The sequence below is a fragment of the Salminus brasiliensis genome, chromosome 10 (genome assembly GCF_030463535.1).
Source record: "Salminus brasiliensis chromosome 10, fSalBra1.hap2, whole genome shotgun sequence".
Classification (NCBI taxonomy): Eukaryota; Metazoa; Chordata; class Actinopteri; order Characiformes; family Bryconidae; genus Salminus; species Salminus brasiliensis.
This window is the reverse complement of record NC_132887.1, coordinates 22,832,508-22,854,331: the sequence shown is the minus strand read 5'-3', so window position 1 is coordinate 22,854,331 and position 21,824 is coordinate 22,832,508. Positions and strand designations below refer to the sequence as shown.

The following is a 21,824-nucleotide window of genomic DNA, read 5'->3' as shown; positions in this document are numbered from 1 at the left end:
AGGTTTCTTCCTCCAGCTCTGAGGGAGTTTTTCCTTGCCACTGTCGCCGTTGGCTTGCTCAGTGGGGGTCTTTGATCCTTTATGTCTTCTTTTAATGTCTTTTCTTTTAATTTTTTTGTATCTGTCTTTTATTAATTACTAATTATGTAAAGCTGCTTTGTGACGACAACAGTTGTAAAAAGCGCTATACAAATAAATCTGACTTGACTTGACTTAATTGTGAAATGATTTTGGGTAATCGCCATCATGATAAGCAGGCATAATACCTCTGGACTGGATTGGGAATTAGGGGGTGTTTATATTTTGTGGGTTTTCTTTTGTGTTGTTAATGAAAATAGTTTGAGAGTTATTTTTCAGCATTTCCGTTTTCCCACCCGTTTTCAGGCATTTCCGTTTTCCCAACCGTTGTCGGGCATTTTTGTTTTCCCACCTGTTTTCAGGCATTTCCATTTTCCCACCTGTTTGCAGGAATTTCCATTTCCCACTCGTTTTCAGGCATTTCCATTTCCCACCCATTTTCAAACATTTTTGGTTTCCCACCCGTTTTCGGGCATTTCCGTTTTTCCTCCCGTTTTCAGGAATTTCCATTTTCCCACCTGTATTTGGGAATTTCCATTCCCCACCCGTTTTCGGGCATTTCCGTTTTTCCACCCGTTTTCGGACATTTTCGCGTTTTCAGGGCGCTCCCGTGTGTCTGTGTTACCTTCTGGCTCTCTCCCTTTAATTAGGCTGTTATAGTCAGACCTGCCGGAGTCGTCAGACACACTCTGATACTGCTCGACATTCTCTGCCCTTTATAAAATCCTCTCAGTACTAACTCTCTCTATTCACCTTCTCCGAGTAAATGGCCACCCAGACGACCTGCTGGAAGATTGCCCGCTGAGGTCCACTCTACCTGCGTCAGACCAGCTGCCACCTACCAGTCTGACCATCAGGACCCCCACCCACCACCACCCATAGCAGACCAGCGGCACATCCACCTACTACTGCTACCTGTTTATGGACCATGTTAAAACCTAAATGGACTCGTAACTATCTGCCACTATTAATATCATCACTATTAACTATCTGCTGTATCTGCTTTGGTCATTTTTTATCATTAATGTTTAAATAGTTCTGACCAGAAGAGGATGGGTCCCCCTTGTGAGTCTGGGGTCCTCCCAAGGTTTCTTCCTCCAGCTCTGAGGGAGTTTTTCCTTGCCACTGTCGCCGTTGGCTTGCTCAGTGGGGGTCTTTGATCCTTTATGTCTTCTTTTAATGTCTTTTCTTTTAATTTTTTTGTATCTGTCTTTTATTAATTACTAATTATGTAAAGCTGCTTTGTGACGACAACAGTTGTAAAAAGCGCTATACAAATAAATCTGACTTGACTTGACTTAATTGTGAATTGATTTTGGGTAATCGCCATCATGATAAGCAGGCATAATACCTCCGGACTGGATTGGGAATTAGGGGGTGTTTATATTTTGTGGGTTTTCTTTTGTGTTGTTAATGAAAATAGTCTGAGAGTTATTTTTCAGCATTTCTGTTTTCCCACCCGTTTTCAGGCATTTCCGTTTCCCCAACCGTTGTCGGGCATTTTTGTTTTCCCACCTGTTTTCGGGAATTTCCATTTCCCACTCGTTTTCAGGCATTTCCATTTTCCCACCTGTTTTCGGGAGTTTCCATTTCACACTCGTTTTTAGGCATTTCTATTTCCCACCCGTTTTCAAACATTTTTGGTTAACCACCCATTTTTGGGCATTTCCGTTTTCCCACCCATTTCCAGGCATTTCCATTTTCCCACCTGTTTTCGGGCATTTCCATTTTCCTCCCGTTTTCAGGCATTTCCATTTTCCCACCCGTTTTCAGGCATTTCCATTTTCCTCCCGTTTTCAGGCATTTTTGGTTTCTCACCCGATTTCGGGCATTTCTTTTTCAAAGTTTATATGTAGATGACTTTAATTGACATAAACTGTGACACTGTATTATGGCACAGTTGTGTCCCATGGTGCATTGGGGTACCTTTTAAGTTTGTATTTGGTTAATCAGAATGGACTTTTGTAGTAGATTTGTTAAGCATAGCTCATTTGTGGTTGTTTGTGTTATATTAGACATTTCCAAAAGACACTAGAAATAAACTATCAGACTTGGCTGATGCTTCCATTATTCCTGGTCTAGCAGCTAAAAATCTTGGCGTCATATTCGACTCAGATTTATCATTTGAGCAACATATAGCTAAAATTAGTAGGACAGCCTTTATGCAGCTTAGGAACATTGCCAAACTACGAAACTCCTTATCTCTACAGGACACAGAAAAGCTAGTACACACACTTATTACCTCAAGGCTAGATTACTGTAATGCACTTCAGGTTGTTCCAGCAGGAACCTCGATAAACTTCAGCTGATTCAAAATGCTGCAGCCAGGGTCCTTACTAAAACTAGAATATCTGACCATATCAGTTCTATCAGCACTTCATTGGCTCCCAGTTAAATTCTGTATTGAATACAAAGTTCTTCTATTAACATATAAAGCCATACATGGCCTCGCTCCTGAGTAACTGCAGGATCTTATTACATATTATGAACCATCAGGACTACTTAGATCTCAGATTGATGGCTTCTTACTCGTTCCCAAAATTCAGAAAACCTCAGCAGGGTGAAGAGCCTTTTCTTATAAAGCCCCCAACTCTGGAATAACCTTCCAGATAATATTTGGGATTCAAACACAGTCTCAATCTTCAAATCTAGGTTGAAAACTCACCTGTTTAGTTTAGCTTTTGGTAATTAATGTTTCTTAGATAAAGGTTGCAGGTCCAGGGGTTCGAGGACACAGAGAATTGTAATACACTGAGATGCTGGAGCTGTTGTCTCGCTGCTTACACACGATCACTCAGGTTTGTGGACGGTGGAGCAGATAGATGCAGGTGTTTTCAGGGTGCTCCCGTGTCTTTGTTACCTTCTGGCTCTCTCCTTTTAATTAGGCTGTTATAGTCAAACCTGCCGGAGTCGTCAGACACACTCTGATACTGCTCGACATTCACTGCCCTCCATAAAATCCTCTCAGTACTAACTCTCTCTATTCACCTTCTCCGAGTAAATGGCCACCCAGACGACCTGCTGGAAGATTGCCCGCTGAGGTCCACTCTACCTGCTTCAGACCAGCTGCCACCTACCAGTCCGACCATCAGGACCCCCACCCACCACCACCCATAGCAGACCAGCGGCACATCCACCTATTACTGCTACCTGTTTAAGGACCATGTTAAAACCTAAATGGACTCGTAACTATCTGCCACTATTAATATCATCACTATTAACTATCTGCTGTATCTGCTTTGGTCATTTTTTATCAATAATGTTTAAATAGTTCTGACCAGAAGAGGATGGGTCCCCCTTGTGAGTCTGGGGTCCTCCCAAGGTTTCTTCCTTCAGCTCTGAGGGAGTTTTTCCTTGCCACTGTCGCCGTTGTCTTGCTCAGTGGGGGTCTTTGATCCTTTATGTCTTCTTTTAATGTCTTTTCTTTTAATTTTTTTTGTCTCTGTCTTTTATTAATTACTAATTATGTAAAGCTGCTTTGTGACGACAACAGTTGTAAAAAGCGCTATACAAATAAATCTGACTTGACTTGACTTAATTGTGAATTGATTTTGGGTAATCGCCATCATGATAAGCAGGCATAATACCTCCGGACTGGATTGGGAATTAGGGGGTGTTTATATTTTGTGGGTTTTCTTTTGTGTTGTTAATGAAAATAGTTTGAGAGTTATTTTTCAGCATTTTTGTTTTCCCACCTGTTTTCGGGAATTTCCATTTCCCACTCGTTTTCGGGAATTTCCATTTCAAACTCGTTTTCAGGCATTTCCATTTCTAACCCGTTTTCAAACATTTTTGGTTTCGCACCCATTTTCGGGCATTTCCGTTTTCCCACCTGTTTTCGGGCATATCCATTTTCCTTTTGTTTTCGGGCATATCCATTTTCCTTTTGTTTTCAGGCATTTCCATTTTCCCACCTGTTTTCGGGCATTTCCATTTTCCTCCCGTTTTCAGGCATTTCCATTTTCCCACCCGTTTTCAGGCATTTCCATTTTCCTCCCATTTTCAGGCATTTTTGGTTTCCCACCTGTTTTCGGGCATATCCATTTTCCTTTTGTTTTCGGGCATATCCATTTTCCTTTTGTTTTCAGGCATTTCCATTTTCCCACCCGTTTTCAGGCATTTCCATTTTCCTCCCGTTTTCAGGCATTTCCATTTTCCCACCCGTTTTCAGGCATTTCCATTTTCCTCCCGTTTTCAGGCATTTTTGGTTTCTCACCCGATTTCGGGCATTTCTTTTTCAAAGTTTATATGTAGATGACTTTAATTGACATAAACTGTGACACTGTATTATGGCACAGTTGTGTCCCATGGTGCATTGGGGTACCTTTTAAGTTTGTATTTGGTTAATCAGAATGGACTTTTGTAGTAGATTTGTTAAGCATAGCTCATTTGTGGTTGTTTGTGTTATATTAGACATTTCCAAAAGACACTAGAAATAAACTATCAGACTTGGCTGATGCTTCCATTATTCCTGGTCTAGCAGCTAAAAATCTTGGCGTCATATTCGACTCAGATTTATCATTTGAGCAACATATAGCTAAAATTAGTAGGACAGCCTTTATGCAGCTTAGGAACATTGCCAAACTACGAAACTCCTTATCTCTACAGGACACAGAAAAGCTAGTACACACACTTATTACCTCAAGGCTAGATTACTGTAATGCACTTCAGGTTGTTCCAGCAGGAACCTCGATAAACTTCAGCTGATTCAAAATGCTGCAGCCAGGGTCCTTACTAAAACTAGAATATCTGACCATATCAGTTCTATCAGCACTTCATTGGCTCCCAGTTAAATTCTGTATTGAATACAAAGTTCTTCTATTAACATATAAAGCCATACATGGCCTCGCTCCTGAGTAACTGCAGGATCTTATTACATATTATGAACCATCAGGACTACTTAGATCTCAGATTGATGGCTTCTTACTCGTTCCCAAAATTCAGAAAACCTCAGCAGGGTGAAGAGCCTTTTCTTATAAAGCCCCCCAACTCTGGAATAACCTTCCAGATAATATTTGGGATTCAAACACAGTCTCAATCTTTAAATCTAGGTTGAAAACTCACCTGTTTAGTTTAGCTTTTGGTAATTAATGTTTCTTAGATAAAGGTTGCAGGTCCAGGGCTTCGAGGACACAGAGAATTGTAATACACTGAGATGCTGGAGCTGTTGTCTCACTGCTTACACACGATCACTCAGGTTTGTGGACGGTGGAGCAGATAGATGCAGGTGTTTTCAGGGTGCTCCCGTGTCTTTGTTACCTTCTGGCTCTCTCCTTTTAATTAGGCTGTTATAGTCAAACCTGCCGGAGTCGTCAGACACACTCTGATACTGCTCGAAATTCTCTGCCCTCCATAAAATCCTCTCTCTACTAACTCTCTCTTTTTACCTTCTCTCTCTTTTTAGCCACTGTTACCTGTTTAAGGACCATGTTAAAACCTAAATGGACTTATAACTATCTGCCACTATTAATATCATCACTGATAACTATCTGCTGTATCTGCTTTGGTCATTTTTATCAATAATGTTTAAACAGTTCTGACCAGAAGAGGATGGGTCCCCCTTGTGAGTCTTGGTTCCTCCCAAGGTTTCTTCCTCCAGCTCTGAGGGAGTTTTTCCTTGCCACTGTCGCCGTTGGCTTGCACACTGGGGGTCTTTGATCCTTTATGTCTTCTTTTAATATGTCTTTTCTTTTAATTTTTTTGTCTCTGTCTTTTATTAATTACTAATTATGTAAAGCTGCTTTGTGATGACAACAGTTGTAAAAAGTTTATACAAATAAATCTGACTTGACTTGACTTAATTGTGAATTAACCCGATTTTGGGTAATCGCCATCATGATAAGCAGGCATAATACCTCCGGACTGGATTGGGAATTAGGGGGTGTTTATATTTTGTGGGTTTTCTTTTGTGTTGTTAATGAAAATAGTTTGAGAGTTATTTTTCAGCATTTCCGTTTTCCCACCCGTTTTCAAACATTTCCGTTTTCCCACCCGTTGTCGGGCATTTTTGTTTTCCCACCCGTTTTCAGGCATTTCCATTTTCCCATCCGTTTTCAAGCATTTCCGTTTTCCCACCCGTTTTCAGGCATTTCCATTTTCCCACCTGTTTTCGGGAATTTCCATTCTCCACCCGTTTTCGGGCATTTCCGTTTTTCCACCCTTTTTCAGGCATTTTCGTGTTCCCCCCTGTTTTCAGGCATTTCCATTTTCCCATCCGTTTTCAAGCATTTCCGTTTTCCCACCTGTTTTCGGGAATTTCCATTCCTCACCCGTTTTCGGGCATTTCCGTTTTTCCACCCTTTTTCAGGCATTTTCGTGTTCCCACCTGTTTTCAGGCATTTCCATTTTCCCATCCGTTTTCAGGCATTTCCATTTACCCCCGTTTTCAAACATTTTTGGTTTCCCATCCATTTTCGGGCATTTCCGTTGTCCCACCCGTTTTCAGGCATTTCCATTTTCCCACCTGTTTTCCAGGATTTATCATTTAGGCAACATATAGCTAAAATTAGTAGGACAGCCTTTATGCAGCTTAGGAACATTGCCAAACTAAGAAACTCCTTATCTCTACAGGACACAGAAAAGCTAGTACACACATTTATTACCTCAAGGCTAGATTACTGTAATGCACTTCAGGTTGTTCCAGCAGGAACCTCGATAAACTTCAGCTGGTTCAAAATGCTGCAGCCAGGGTCCTTACTAAAACTACAAAATTTGACCATATTAGTCCAGTTCTATCAGCACTTCATTGACTCCCAGTTAAATTCTGTATTGAATACAAAGTTCTTCTATTAACATATAAAGCCCAACATGGCCTCGCTCCTGAGTAACTGCGGGATCTTATTACATATTATGAACCATCAGGACTACTTAGATCTCAGATTGCTGGCTTCTTACTCGTTCCCAAAATTCAGAAAACCTCAGCAGGGTAAAGAGGGTTTTCTTATAAAGCCCCCCAACTCTGGAATAACCTTCCAGATAATATTTGGGATTCAAACACAGTCTCAATCTTTAAATCTGGAAGATCCACTCTACCTGCGTCAGTTCAGCTGCCACCTACCAGTCTGACCATCAGGACCCCCACCCACAACCACCCATTGCAAACCAGCGGCACATCCACCTACTACTGCTACTGTTTAATGACCATGTTAAAACCTAAATGGACTCGTAACTATCTGCCACTATTAATATCATCACTATTAACTATCTGCTGTATCTGCTTTGGTCATTTTTATCATTAATGTTTAAATAGTTCTGACCAGAAGAGGATGGGTCCCCCTTGTGAGTCTGGGGTCCTCCCAAGGTTTCTTCCTCCAGCTCTGAGGGAGTTTTTCCTTGCCACTGTCGCCGTTGGCTTGCTCACTGGGGGTCTTTGATCCTTTATGTCTTCTTTTAATGTCTTTTCTTTTAATTTTTTTGTCTCGGTCTTTTATTAATTACTAATTATGTAAAGCTGCTTTGTGACGACAACAGTTGTAAAATGCGCTATATAAATAAATCTGACTTGGACTTGGGCATTTTTGTTTTCCCACCCGTTTTGAGGCATTTCCATTTTCCCACCTGTTTTCGGAAATTCCATTCCCCACCAGTTTTCGGGCATTTCCGTTTTTCCTCCCGTTTTCAGGCATTTCTATTTTCCTCCCGGTTTCAGGCATTTCCATTTTCCCATCCGTTTTAAGCATTTCCATTTTCCTTCCGATTTCAGGCATTTCCGTTTTCCCACCCGTTTTCAGGCTTTTCCATTTTCCCACCTGTTTTCAGGCATTTCCATTTCAAACTCGTTTTCAGGCATTTCCATTTCCCCCCATTTTCAAACATTTTTGGTTTCCCACCCATTTTCGGGCATTTCCGTTTTCCCACCCGTTTTCAGGCATTTCCATTTTCCCACCTGTTTTCCAGGATTTATCATTTAAGCAACATATAGCTAAAATTAGTAGGACAGCCTTTATGCAGCTTAGGAACATTGCCAAACTAAGAAACTCCTTATCTCTACAGGACACAGAAAAGCTAGTACACACATTTATTACCTCAAGGCTAGATTACTGTAATGCACTTCAGGTTGTTCCAGCAGGAACCTCGATAAACTTCAGCTGGTTCAAAATGCTGCAGCCAGGGTCCTTACTAATACTAGAAAATTTGACCATATTAGTCCAGTTCTGTCAGCACTTTATTGGCTCCCAGTTAAATTCCATATTGAATACAAAATCTTTCTATCAACATATAAAGCCCTACATGGCCTCGCTCCTGAGTAACTGCGGGATCTTATTACATATTATGAACCATCAGGACTACTTAGATCTCAGATTGCTGGCTTCTTACTCGTTCCCAAAATTCAGAAAACCTCAGCAGGGTGAAGAGCCTTTTCTTATAAAGCCCCCCAACTCTGGAATAACCTTCCAGATAACATTTGGGATTCAAACACAGTCTCAATCTTTAAATCTAGGTTGAAAACTCATCTGTTTAGTTTAGCTTTTGGTAATTGATGTTTCTTAGATAAAGGTTGCAGGTCCAGGGGTTCGCGGACACAGGGAATTGTAGTCTACTGAGATGCTGGAGTTGTCGTCTCGCTGCTTACACGTGATCACTCAGGCTTGTGGACGGTGGAGCAGATGGACGCTAGCGTTTTCAGGGCGCTCCCGTGTGTCTGTGTTACCTTTTGGCTCTCTCCTTTTAATTAGGCTGTTATAGTCAGACCTGCCGGAGTCGTCAGACACACTCTGATACTGCTCGACATTCTCTGCCCTTCATAAAATCCTCTCAGTACTAACTCTCTCTATTCACCTTCTCCGAGTAAATGGCCACCCAGACGACCTGCTGGAAGATTGCCCGCTGAGGTCCACTCTACCTGCGTCAGACCAGCTGCCACCTACCAGTCTGACCATCAGGACCCCCACCCACCACCACCCATAGCAGACCAGCGGCACATCCACCTACTACTGCTACCTGTTTAAGGACCATGGTAAAACCTAAATGGACTCGTAACTATCTGCCACTATTAATATCATCACTATTAACTATCTGCTGTATCTGCTTTGGTCATTTTTTATCAATAATGTTTAAATAGTTCTGACCAGAAGAGGATGGGTCCCCCTTGTGAGTCTGGGGTCCTCCCAAGGTTTCTTCCTCCAGCTCTGAGGGAGTTTTTCCTTGCCACTGTCGCCGTTGGCTTGCTCAGTGGGGGTCTTTGATCCTTTATGTCTTCTTTTAATGTCTTTTCTTTTAATTTTTTGTCTCTGTCTTTTATTAATTACTAATTATGTAAAGCTGCTTTGTGACGACAACAGTTGTAAAAAGCGCTATACAAATAAATCTGACTTGACTTGACTTAATTGTGAATTGATTTTGGGTAATCGCCATCATGATAAGCAGGCATAATACCTCCGGACTGGATTGGGAATTAGGGGGTGTTTATATTTTGTGGGTTTTCTTTTGTGTTGTTAATGAAAATAGTTTGAGAGTTATTTTTCAGCATTTCCGTTTCCCACCCGTTTTCAGGCATTTCCGTTTCCCCAACCGTTGTCGGGCATTTTTGTTTTCCCACCTGTTTTCGGGAATTTCCATTTCCCACTCGTTTTCAGGCATTTCCATTTTCCCACCTGTTTTCGGGCATTTCCATTTTCCTCCCATTTTCAGGCATTTTTTGTTTCCCACCTGTTTTCAGGCATTTACATTTTCCCACCCGTGTTCAGGCATTTACATTTTCCTCCCGTTTTCAGGCATTTTTGGTTTCTTACCCGATTTCAGGCATTTTTGTTTTCCCAGCCGGTTTTGGGCATTTCTGTCTGGCATTCAAATCTAATCCACTTCTGCATGCATGACAGCACTGCTGAATCTTTTAACTTCAGCTACTTGTTTAAATGGAGAGGTTTAGAGGTGGGAAATATCTGATAGTCAAAGTTTATATGTAGATGACTTGTATTATGGCACAGTTGTGTCCCATGGTGCATTGGGGTACATTTACGTTTGTATTTGGTTAATCAGAATAGACTTGTCTGTAGACTAGATTTGTTTAGCATAGCTCATTTGTGGTTTGTGTTATATTAGACATTTTGGTGTGGTTGGTTTGGTAATTGTGAATTTGTTTTGGGTAATCGCCGTCATGATCTCATGGTTTCGATTTCTATTTTGTTTACATGGTTTCTTCCACACCAGTTGTTGGGCATTTCTATTTTCCCACACGTTTTCGGAAATATTTTGTTTTTGCACCCATTTTCGGCATTTCCGCTTTCCCACCCATTTTCGGGCATTTCCCTTTTCCCATCCATTTTCAAGAAATTTCAGTTTTTCCCCCCGTTTTCGGCATTTCCGTTTTCCTATCCGTTTTTGGCATTTACATTTTCCTACCCGCTTTCGGGCATTTCCGTTTTCGCACCCGTTTTTGGATATTTCTGTTTCCCCACTCGTTTTCGGGCATTTCCATTTCCGTTTTGAGAAATTTCCGTTTTCGGTTTGGTGATTGTGAATTTTTTTTGGGTAATTGTCGTCATGATGTTACCTATGCAGAGACAATATTCATATTTTGTGGGTTAGTTTGAGACTTGTTTTTATTGATGTGGAGTTTTTATGATTCTTTTATAATCTGTCAGGGTTCTATGAGTAATAGTCAGGTCAAGTCAAATTTATTTGTATAGCACTTTTTACAACCGTTGTTGTCACAAGGCAGCTTGACATAATTAGGAAAAGACAGAAAAAAAGAAATAACATTAGACATGAACAGTCCAAGAACCCCAGTGAGCAAGCCAACGGCGACAGTGGCAAGGAAAAACTCCCTCAGAACTGGAGGAAGAAATCTTGGGAGGAAACAAGACTCATAAGGGAGACCCATCCTCCTCTGGTCAAAACTATTTATATAGTATTCATTTAAAAAGTTAACAAACCATCTATACTGTTGAACTGCTCTGATCATAATATAATAATCATGATGTAGTAGAACTTAAACGTTGTCATGGCAGTGATGGTCAGAGTAATGATAGTTAATGGTACTAATATTGATAGTGGCCGTTTGTTTTTTTTTAAACAAACGACCATTTAGGTCCATTTAGGTTTTAACATGGTCATTAGACAGGTAGCAGTGGTAGGAGGGTGTGCCACTGGTCTGGCATGGTTGGTGGTGGGGACGGACTGGTCGGAGGCAGCTGGTCTGACGCAGGTAGAGGGGACCTTAGCAGGCAATCTTCCAGTAGGTCGGCCTGGGTGACCATTTACTTGGAGATGGTTAAGAGACAGAGTTAGTTCTGAGAGGATTTTATGGAGGGCAGAGATTGTTGAGCAGTATCAGAATGTGTCTGACGACTCCGGCAGGTCTGACTATAGCAGCCTAATAAAAAGGAGAGAGCGAGAAGGTAACACAGACACGGAAGCACCCTGAAAACACCTGCATCTATCTGCTCCACCGTCCACAAACCTGAGTGATTGCATGTAAGCAGTGAGACGACAGCTCCAGCATCTCAGTGTATTACAATTCCCTGTGTCCTCGAACCCCTGGACCTGCAACCTTTATCTAAGGGGAAACATTCATTACCAAAAGCTAAACTAAACAGATGAGTTTTCAACCTAGATTTAGTACATTATCTGGAAGGTTATTCCAGAGTTGGGGGGCTCTTCACCCTGCTGAGGTTTTCTGAATTTTGAGAACTACTAAGAAGCCAGCACCAACCATTTTCTCTAAACTTTTTAGTAATATAGTACGATCTATTGTATCAATGGCTGCACTGAGGTCTAGTAGGGCCAATAAAGATGCATAACCTTGATCAGAGGAAAAAAGGAGATATTTTGTAATCTTCACTAGAGCTTTCTCTGTGCTGTGATTGGGTCTGAATCCAGATTGGAATTTCTCATACGTGTCATTTTTACTCCGGTATAAGTTTTTGTGCCACAGCTTTTTCAAATATCTTGGATATGAATGTTAGAGATGGGTCTGTAATTAGACAATACACTAGGATCAAGATTTGGTTTCTTGATTAAAGGTTTTATGACTGCTAATTTTGTGGGTACATGCCCTAAGCTAAGGGATGAGTTTACAATCGTTAAGAGAGGTCTGATTATAAGTGGGAGTATTTCTTTTAGTATTTTAGAGGGAATTGGGTTGAGTGTACAGGTTGTACAATTTGCTGAGGAAATAATTTTTTCTAGTTCAGGCTGTGGAAGTGGGTAGAAGGCTTCCAGCCTTTGTTCTACAACTGAGTTATGTTCTAAAGCAGACGGCCATGTCTGATTTAATAAGGTGGGCTGAATTTGTTGTCTATTACTTTCTATTTTATTAATAAAATAGTCCATAAAAACATGACTGGTTAAAGATGTTGGAATCTGGGGTTGAGTATCTGCCTGGCTTTTAGTAAGTTTAGAGATCTCACTAAAAAGTATTCTGGGATTGTTTTTGTTTTTCTCAATCAGCGAGGCCAAATACACTGAGCGAGCTTTAATGAGTGTCTTTCTATATTGACTAAGGCTGTCCTTCCACGCAGAGTGGAACACCTCTAGTTTGGTCGTCCGCCATTTACGCTCTAGTTTCCGCAGTGTTTTTAAGGTATGAGTTTGATCACTGTATTTGATCACTGTACCACTGTGCCTTGTTTGCTTTTAAACTGTGCTACTTTGTCTAAGGTTGATCGAAGGGTATTTTCTAGATTGTTTGTTAATTTAACTAGCTCCGTTTGGTCCTTGAGATAGAATATTTAGATGATCAATGCTAACACCCAGGGTCAGGACTAAATCTAGGGTATGATTACAGTAATGTGTGGGTCCAGTTACGTTAGACACACCTCTGACTGGTCCACTTTTTCCACCAAAGAGCTGTTGAAGCGGCTCACTTCAGTCACTTCGCGTGTTCGTTGAATGTGTGGAGGAAACCAGTCAGAGTCGAAATTCTTCTCAAAACACCAAGTTTATTCCAAACTGAAAGTTTTCTCGAGATGTCAAGTCACAACGCAGTGTGAGATGAGATCCCAGTATGCAAATAACACCATACATTACATAGCAGAGGACCCCGCCTTGGTCGCATTCAGCGCCCTTCAAATTCATACCTTATACAGAGTTATTTGTCTCTTGCTATTTTAACATGTTTTCAACATGTATTCACGACTGTCTATGTATGTGTGAACCGTATCTACCTGTGGCCAAGGTTCTTCTTTTGCTTGCCCACAACTGCTATATTCTGTAAACCCAGTTCTTGCATTTGACTCCAGTGTGTTATTGTGTCATATAAGATTATGTCTGTTTGTTAGTTTCAAGCGACTTATATTAACCATCTAAATTATGTTTCCCCATCTTTCATGTTTTGGCCAGCAGCATAGAACTTAATTAAGCTAATCTTCTGTCCACTGGATAGTGATCTCGTTGCCCTTGTCCTCGCAGGCCAACAATGGCATCATCATCCCTGGGGTGCCTACCTCAACATCCCTTTTTTCAATGGTAGCGGTAATTAGCCTCACAGTTAATGCTCTAATACATGGAATACAACAACAACCACAAGTAAGCACAATCCCAGTAAAAGTTGCCAGATAAATCAATAAAGACATAATAAAACACTTCTATTGACTAAACAGGCTCACCATCCATTCTTCCATTGGGTTATTGACTCTGGAATGTTCGTGCATTTCCTGTGATAGAGTTTTCAGTCCTTCTAACGCTCTGCTTACTGATCCTTCCAGAGCTGTGTTATTCGGACTGAACGTGCAGCACTTCTCACCAAACATTGCGCATACACCCCTTTTTCAGCCAGAAGCATATCCAGTGCCATCCTATTCTGTACTGCCATTAGGGATGTGGGACCCAATTGATCCCTTAGGCCTTCCACTGCATCTCTGGTAATATTAGTCCAATTAGTGCAATCAATGTTTTTGTTTGGTGTGACGGGGAATAAGGCAGTCACTATCGGCATATTCTCAAAACCAGACACAATTTAGTCCGCCAATTTGTATTCATTTGGAACACCTCTAGGGACACCTATGGCATCGTTATAGGTAGGAGAACCCCTTGTGAGATCAAATTGCTCGCCAGTACTATGCTTACAATGGTCGTCGTAATTGGTGTTGTTATGATGTTGTTTTTGTCCCAATATTAGAAGTGGGGCTGCTAATCTTACTATGGCGTATGTGCCCACAGATTTTACAGGCATCCTTACAATTAGCACATGGTTCCCACAATAATAATACAGTCCTGCCCTTGCCCAGGGTCCGACTGAGTCAATGCCTGTCAATGTCTGGTTATACCAGTTTGGGGGGATCGTACCTAGAAGGATTTTGGCCTCAGAGTGATTCCGGTTGAAACATATATAGTTCCCTTCCCCCTTTTCAGGTGAGAAGGACCCTGTAATGGTGTGGTTGCCTATGGTTGGGGAAAAAGGAACTTAGGGTGGTAGAGTTGATTGGGTGGGCCGCTCTAGCACCCATATCCTGTTTCGTAGATAAAGTAACAGGATTGTTGAACCCACTGACTCCAGTGAAACCACGTCAGGCCTTTCCCCTTCAGACAAACTGCATGGCTGGTTCTCTCCATCACCTGATAGGGTCTTGTCCACCTGGGCTCAGTCCATTTCTGCTTGTAGTGGTGCAGGAGGACCCACTCAGCCTCTGGAATCGCCCACTTCTGTACACCTCCTCTCCTGGCTCCCACCTGTGTTGAGAAAGCTGCAATGAGCTTAGAGTTCATTAAAATATGCTCTGTGTGGTTTACCTTCAGTTGTCTTTGTTAGGGGTTGCATTTGTCCTGGAAACCCTTGCCCCGTCTAAAGTAGGGGGTAAAACCTGTCATTTGGTTTACTGAGCTCCTAATGGCCATCAAGGCTAGTGGTAGGGCATCTACCCAGTTAAACTTGGTCTGTGCACAGACTTTTGCCAATTTGTTTTTCACATTCTGGTTCATTGTCTCTTCTTTGCCTTGTGACTGAGGGTGATACACAGCATGTTTAGGTTCCAGGACCTTTTCGTTCCCCTTCCAGTTCGGCACATACCATGTTCTGGGCAGACTGCTGTGAGCCTCTGAGCTTTCACAGTTTCAAACTGTCCCCCATTCTCCTGTACTATCGCATACCCAGCTATCAATCCCTCCGTTTCATGTCTAAAGCAGCACCCGTCTGTGAACAGATTGACTCCTTAACAGATTGCAAATCCTTAAGGACCTCTGGTGTAGCGCAGCTGATGCCCCTTGAATGTAAATGAAACAGTGTCACCTCAATCTGTGTGTAGAGGCAAACAGAAAAAAACGTTAGCCAAATCAATACAAGAAAACCAAGATTGTGCAGGCGACAAGTTCGTCAGAGCTACATGGGGATTATCCACTAGGAGTCGTAGGAGTAGTGACCACAGCATTATTTGCCCATAGCCATGCAATACTTCCCTGTGCTCTTCTTTTCCACCGGCAGAATGTTCCACTTTTAGTAACGCTTCGATCATGTCAGTGACACCCGCCTCAGCCTCAGGTTTATGAGGATACTGTCTGATCTAAATTGGTTGTGGAGTTTGACATTTTAATGGATTTTACCAGTCCTACATCTGTAGGGCTGGTAGCCCATAAATGGTCTGGTAAGGAGCCCAGGAGTGAATCAGTGTCAGGATGGTCAGTCATTTCCATGCCATGGTCCCTCGAAATTTGTTTATGTTCCCAAAGAACCTAGTCTGCGGTTTTGATTTTAAGGGAATAACAGCGACACCCTGGAGAGTAGCTGAGCCTCACACATGAGGAATCTGTGTGCTTACTCAATCTGTGCTAGTAATAGCACGTTTGACCATAGGCCCCAACTCCTTCGCCTGGTGACCAGGATGGAGGGCTAGGGATACATGTGGGACAGGTGGGACAGAATCTTGTGTATTCATAAACCATTCATAAACCTCCCCCAACAAAGCCATGGCTGCCACACCCTGGGGACCCACAATAATTTGGTCAGATTCAATTGAACCGTGCGTACCCTCTAATTGATTACCAAACATATCGCGATACCATTCTTGGTAATTGCGGTCATAGAACAGGGTTACATAGAATGGGTCAGGAGGGGGCGTGTAGGGCTCAAGGGCAGAGATCCAAGGCTTCCAGAGGGCAAACGCCAACAGCAAACCGCCGTGTGCTAGGGTTTCTGGCAGGAGCCTACCCCAGTAGATGTCAGCCCACTCGTCCGCCAACGGTTGCATCAGGTATTGGCTGCCGCCCCCGGACCCCATCGCACAGTTCATCAGCGTCCCATCTGGAAACCCACACTCAGTCCGACAGCACTGCATAGCACTGTTGTGCCACACTTGATCAACAAATCCCTGCCTAATAGATTCAAAGGCACAGAGTTAGAACATACATACACATGCATCAGTCTCTGACCACCAACTTCAGACAGCAGTGGTTTGGTCAACAGCAGCCGCTGTACTTCTCCAGAGAAACTTGTTATTATAATTGACTCTTTTGAAAGGTGATTGGGTGGTAGTGGTCCTTTCACAGCTGACCTTTCACAGCTGACCTTGGACATTACATATAAATACAATAAAAATGACTAATTTCTTAGTAGAGGTAATGATTGTAAAGTGTATAGATATTTACCATGCTGTGAAATGATATGCAGATAGCTTATAATGCACATAAAACATGAAACACAGCAGGTACTGAGGTAGTAAAGTGTGGAATGTATAAGTAGGATAAATAGGATGCGGACAGATTAAAATGCTATATGTTGTGGGGGGGGTGGGGGGTTTAGTTCAGCCTCTGTTGTTTAAAAGTCTGACTGCTTGTGGGATAAATCTATTGCAGAACCGTGCAGTGACAGCACGGATGCTCCTGTTCCTTCTGCCAGACAGTACCAGTCCATGTGAGGGATGAGTGGGGTCTTTTACAATGCTGATGGGTGTCTGCCTTACGGGTGCAGCGTGTGGTGTGAATGTCTGTCTCAGCTGTCGTCACTATTCGCTGTAGGGTCTTGCGATCTGAGGCATTGCAATTCCCAAATCAGGCGATGATGCAGCTGCTCAGGATGCTCTCTACAGTTTCTCTGTAGAACATGAAGAGGATTGGAGGAGGAAGATGAGCTTTCCTCTGTCTCCGCAGGAAGTAGAGGAGCTGCTAGGCTTTCTTGGCTATGGAGCTGGTGTTGAGGGACCATGTGAAGTTCTATGTGATGTGGACGCCAAGAAACTTTGTGCTGTGGACGATTTCCATAACAGAGCCATTGATGTTCAGGAGGGGCGTGGTCGCCTCGCACTCTTCTGAAGTCAAGTTGTTGGTTCTGCACCAGTCCGTTAGCCGCTGAACCTCCTCTCTGTATGCTGTCTTGTTGTTCTTGGTGAAGGGGCCCACTACTGACATATCATCTGGGAATTTCATGATGTGATTTGTGTTGTACTTTGCAGAACAGTTGTGAGTCAGCAGAGTGAACAGCAGTGGGCTTAGCACATAGCCCTGGGGGGCACCAGTAGTCAGTACTGGAGATGTTGTTGCCTAGATGGAGTGTGTAAGGGGGGGAGTTGTCCTTTAATGTGACTCATGACAAGCCTCTCGAAGCACTTCATGATGATAGGAGAGAGTGCAACGGGACAGTAGTCGTTGAGGCAGGACACCGTAGACTTCTTTGGCACAGGGGTGATGGTGGTGGTTTTGAAGCATGCTGGGACGATTGCAGTGCTCAGAGAGATGTTGAAGATGTCAGAAAAAACAACGGCTAGCTGTTCGGCACATTCTCTGAGCACTCTGCCAAGAATGCTGTTCACAGTACCTGTTCGCCTGGAAGAGGTGTGGTCTTCCTTGTTGTTGTACAGTTCTGTGCTTCAAACCGAGCATAAAAGTTGTTTAGTGCATTGGGAAGGGAGGCGTCACTATCACATGTGGGTGGTGACGGCCTGGATGCCCCGCCACATGTGCCTTGTGTCTGCTGTGTCTTTGCCTCTCTAATGGACTGGGAGAACTTGGCTCTGGCTGTTCTGAGGCCTGCTTTATCTCCTGACTTGAATGCCTTGTCATGAGTTCTCTGCAGCATGTGCACCTCTGCAGTCATCCATGGTTTCTGGTTGGGGTGTGTTGTGATGACCTTGGAGTCAGTAACATCATCAATGCACTGCAATGATGTAGCCAGTCACTGACTCTGTATACTCCTCCAGGTTGATGGACTCACCAGAAGTTGCTGCTTCTCTGAACATCTCCTAATCAGTGTATTCAAAGCAGTCCTGAAGAGCAGAGACAGCACATGGGGGCCAGGTTTTCACCTGCTTCCTATCTGTTTTACCACATCTAATGAGCTGTCTGTATGCTGGGTTGAGCATTACTTAGACATGATCAGAAAAGCCGTAGTGGGGGCTGGGCTCAGCTTGGAACACACCGGGGATGTTTGTATACACCATGTCCAGCACGTTAGCCCCCCACGTTGCAAAATCCACATACTGGTATAATTTAGGGATCATAAGTTTGAGATTTGCATGATTGAAATCCCCTGCAACAATAAACAGTCTGTCAGGGTGATAGACATGTTTTCTAGAGTTGAGTCAGGTTACAGCTACAGGAAATAAACAAAAAAACAACAAAATGCATCGCTTTGTTGTCCTGAAAACGGTTGCTGCAGCTACATTTTTCTAATTCCTTTCATGTCTCCCTTCGGAAACCTGTAGTTCCTGGATTGTTGGATGAGACTACACTCGACGCCGAACCCCGCCTCCGTATGGACGGTGCTCCGGTGTATGTGGTTTGGAGGTTGCTGGACTCCAGGACATGAGGGGGTGTATTGCAGTACCTCGTGGACTAGGAAGGTCATGGCCCTGATGAACAGTGCTGGGTTCTGTTCTGGATGGGGGTCTCATTGCAGATTTCCACCAACGTCACCCTGAAAGTCCAGCCCCACATCCTTGGGGTCGGCCCAGGGTTTGTTCGCTGGGTCCTTCTGTTGACAGGCCTGGGGTACAGTCTAGGGGTCGTCCTCATCTGGGTTCTGCTGTCCAGCGCTGTGACGGTTCCGGCAGTGTGCAAGGTGGTTCGCAACGTCGTGGTCGTCCTTGTTCCTCGGCTGTCCCAGATTACTTTTTTTTCCATTAAAATAAAAAAAATTTTATTTAAAATTCTTTGATTTTAAATACAAAAAAATATCTATATACTTTGCTTTTACATTATATGGAGCTAGAGGATGAAATGACAATCAAATAACCGCTGGGCATTTTTAATGTAATTTAATTCTGTTGTCATGGAATCTGTGATCATGCTGCTTAATTATTTATTCATAGTAGAGATTTTTTTAACTTGTACTAGTTAGGGTCTAAAATACATGGTATACAAAAAAATGCCCCATAGTAAAACACAATGTGCAGTTTAAATGTTTGGTTGTAAATGGTGAAATGAAATGAGTGCATTACTTCCATGTCTTTCACATACAGGAAATGCTTCTCAAGCAATTAATGAAAAGACTCCACAACATAAAGATACCATAAAAGCCACAGGGACCTACACCACAAAGACAGAGAAATGAAGACGGCTGATTTTGGAGTGTTCTGATGGTGATTCAAGCAGTCTTTGGATGGCAGGAATTCACCTGCTGCTAAGTGTGTGATATTATTATTTTTCATTATAGATCATATTTGAACAAAAGACTGACTCCTTTGCTTTTAAGAATCAGAGATTGTTGACCAGAGAGGAGAAGCTGCTGAAGATCTGGGAGTCCTTTCTGGCACTGATAGTCAGCAAAGTCAAGCAAGACGAAACCGTACCCTGCAAGAGTTGTATGAAAGACAGAAACCTAACAAGACCTGAGCTTGACTTTATGTGTGAATATTAATGTGTAAATGTATTAATACAGACTACCCTGCCATCCCATTGAGTTTAATAATTTTTTTGCAAAATATCACACTGATTAAACAAAAAGAAAAAAAAAAAGGACAACGCAAAAAATATATGAAATAATTAATCTATTATTAATTATTAATTTATGTCTGGAACAGTGACATGCTCTATAGACATGATAAAGGCTCTGCCTGAGATGTTCCCATCACCTTAAGAACTTGGATCATGCTAGTGAGATGGTGTATGTTCTTGAGGTGAGAACTGTATAAGAAATGCCTCAGGCCTCATGTGTGAAATTTATATGAGACTCGATTGATCTAGGGAATGCCTTTCGGAAAACGTTTTGCTTGTGGTCTACTATTGATATAATAAGGGGTGTAACAAACTATAATTAATTACAGAGCTGGTTGTTTACTAAGTTTGGTGTTTCAAAAATTCAGCTTCATTATCTTATTTAATAAAAATGCTCTTAGGGGTTTGATTGTTAAGAATAAAACACTGTAACACATACAGGAACAGTTATTTTGTGTAACTAAGCTAAAAGTGAAATGTTACTTTTTGTTGAAGTTTCAAAAAGATAAGATAAATATATTGTGAGGGGAACAGGCAGTTTTACCAGTGTTCTTTAAAGCTTGTCCACCATAGCAACCGTTACTAATGACAGAACAAAAGGCATGGACAGGTCAATTATGACATCACAGGGTTGGAAGTATATAAATAGCAGGAGCATCTTCACTCGGCTCATTCACAGCTTTCTGCTGTTGGAGATCAGCTGCTCCTTTAAACATGAGCTTTGAGTAAAGACAGAGCAGACAGCTGGCCAGCAAAAGCCAGGATACAGCTTTGATGTGAAAGATCCAGGGAACTTCGAAGCTCAACTGAGGGCAATGATAGTGGCTCAGGCCAACAACAGTAAGACGAGTGAGAGAGAGACAGACAGAGAGAACAATGAGAAGAGAGAAAGGAAGACAGACAGTGAGAAGAGCAGGAATAGAAGAAGAGAGACAGACAGTGAGAAGAGCAAGAAGAGAAGGAGAGAGACAGACAGTGAGAAAAGCAAGAAGAGAAGGAGAGAGACAGACAGTGAGAAGAGCAGGAAGAGAAAGAGAGAGACAGACAGTGAGAAGAGCAGGAAGAGAAGGAGAGAGAGAGACAGTGAGAAGAGCAAGAAGAGAGGGAGAGAGACAGACAGTGAGAAGAGCAAGAAGAGAAGGAGAGAGACAGACAGTGAGAAGAGCAGGAAGAGAAGGAGAGACAGACAGTGAGAAGAGCAAGAAGAGAAGGAGAGAGACAGACAGTGAGAAGAGCAAGAAGAGAAGGAGAGAGACAGACAGTGAGAAGAGCAGGAAGAGAAGGAGAGAGACCGACAGTGAGAAGAGCAGGAAGAGAAGGAGAGAGACAGACAGTGAGAAGAGCAGGAAGAGAAGGAGAGAGAGAGACAGTGAGAAGAGCAAGAAGAGAGGGAGAGAGACAGACAGTGAGAAGAGCAGAAAGAGGAGAGAGACAGACAGTGAGAAGAGCAAGAAGAGAAGGAGAGAGACAGACAGGAAAAGGAATACTAAGAGAAAGAGAGAGACAGACAGTGAGAGGAAGGTGAAAAAGAGGAGAGAAGGAGGAGAACAGAGCTCAGGGCGATCTGTCTGCAGAGACGCTACTCCTGCTGAGGAGAGCCAGTCCAGTCTAAAGACCACACACAAACAGGGACTGGTTCATAGACTGAATCAGGAGGTCCAGGTCCTCCACAAACTTGGCCCCAGAACTGCTGAAGGCTGTTCAGCAGATAATGAAGCTGAAGATCTGCTGAAGTTAGAACTACAGCCAAGTCAGGAGCACCAACAAAGCAGACAGTCCAGTTCAGAGTCCGACAGACAGTGAGAAGAGCAAGAATAGAAGGAGAGAGACAGACAGTGAGAAGAGTAAGAAGAGAAAGAGAGAGACAGACAGTGAAAAGAGCAAGAAGAGAAGGAGAGAGACAGACAATGAGAAGAGCAAGAAGAGAAGGAGAGAGACAGACAGTG

At 42.7% G+C, this 21,824-nt stretch overlaps 1 protein-coding gene across 1 annotated transcript in view; it reads right to left on the bottom strand.

The window, feature by feature from the left end:
- Nucleotides 1-12,949: 12,949 nt before the first annotated feature.
- gcfc2 (GC-rich sequence DNA-binding factor 2) overlaps nt 12,950-21,824 on the bottom strand; it is a 43,846-nt gene continuing 34,971 nt past the window's right edge. The window contains exons 19-20 of the transcript XR_011980529.1: nt 16,160-16,323; nt 12,950-14,688 (exon numbers count right to left, since the gene is read on the bottom strand). The gene's annotated coding sequence lies outside the window, so the exon portion shown is untranslated. The remainder of the gene's footprint in view (nt 14,689-16,159; nt 16,324-21,824) is intronic.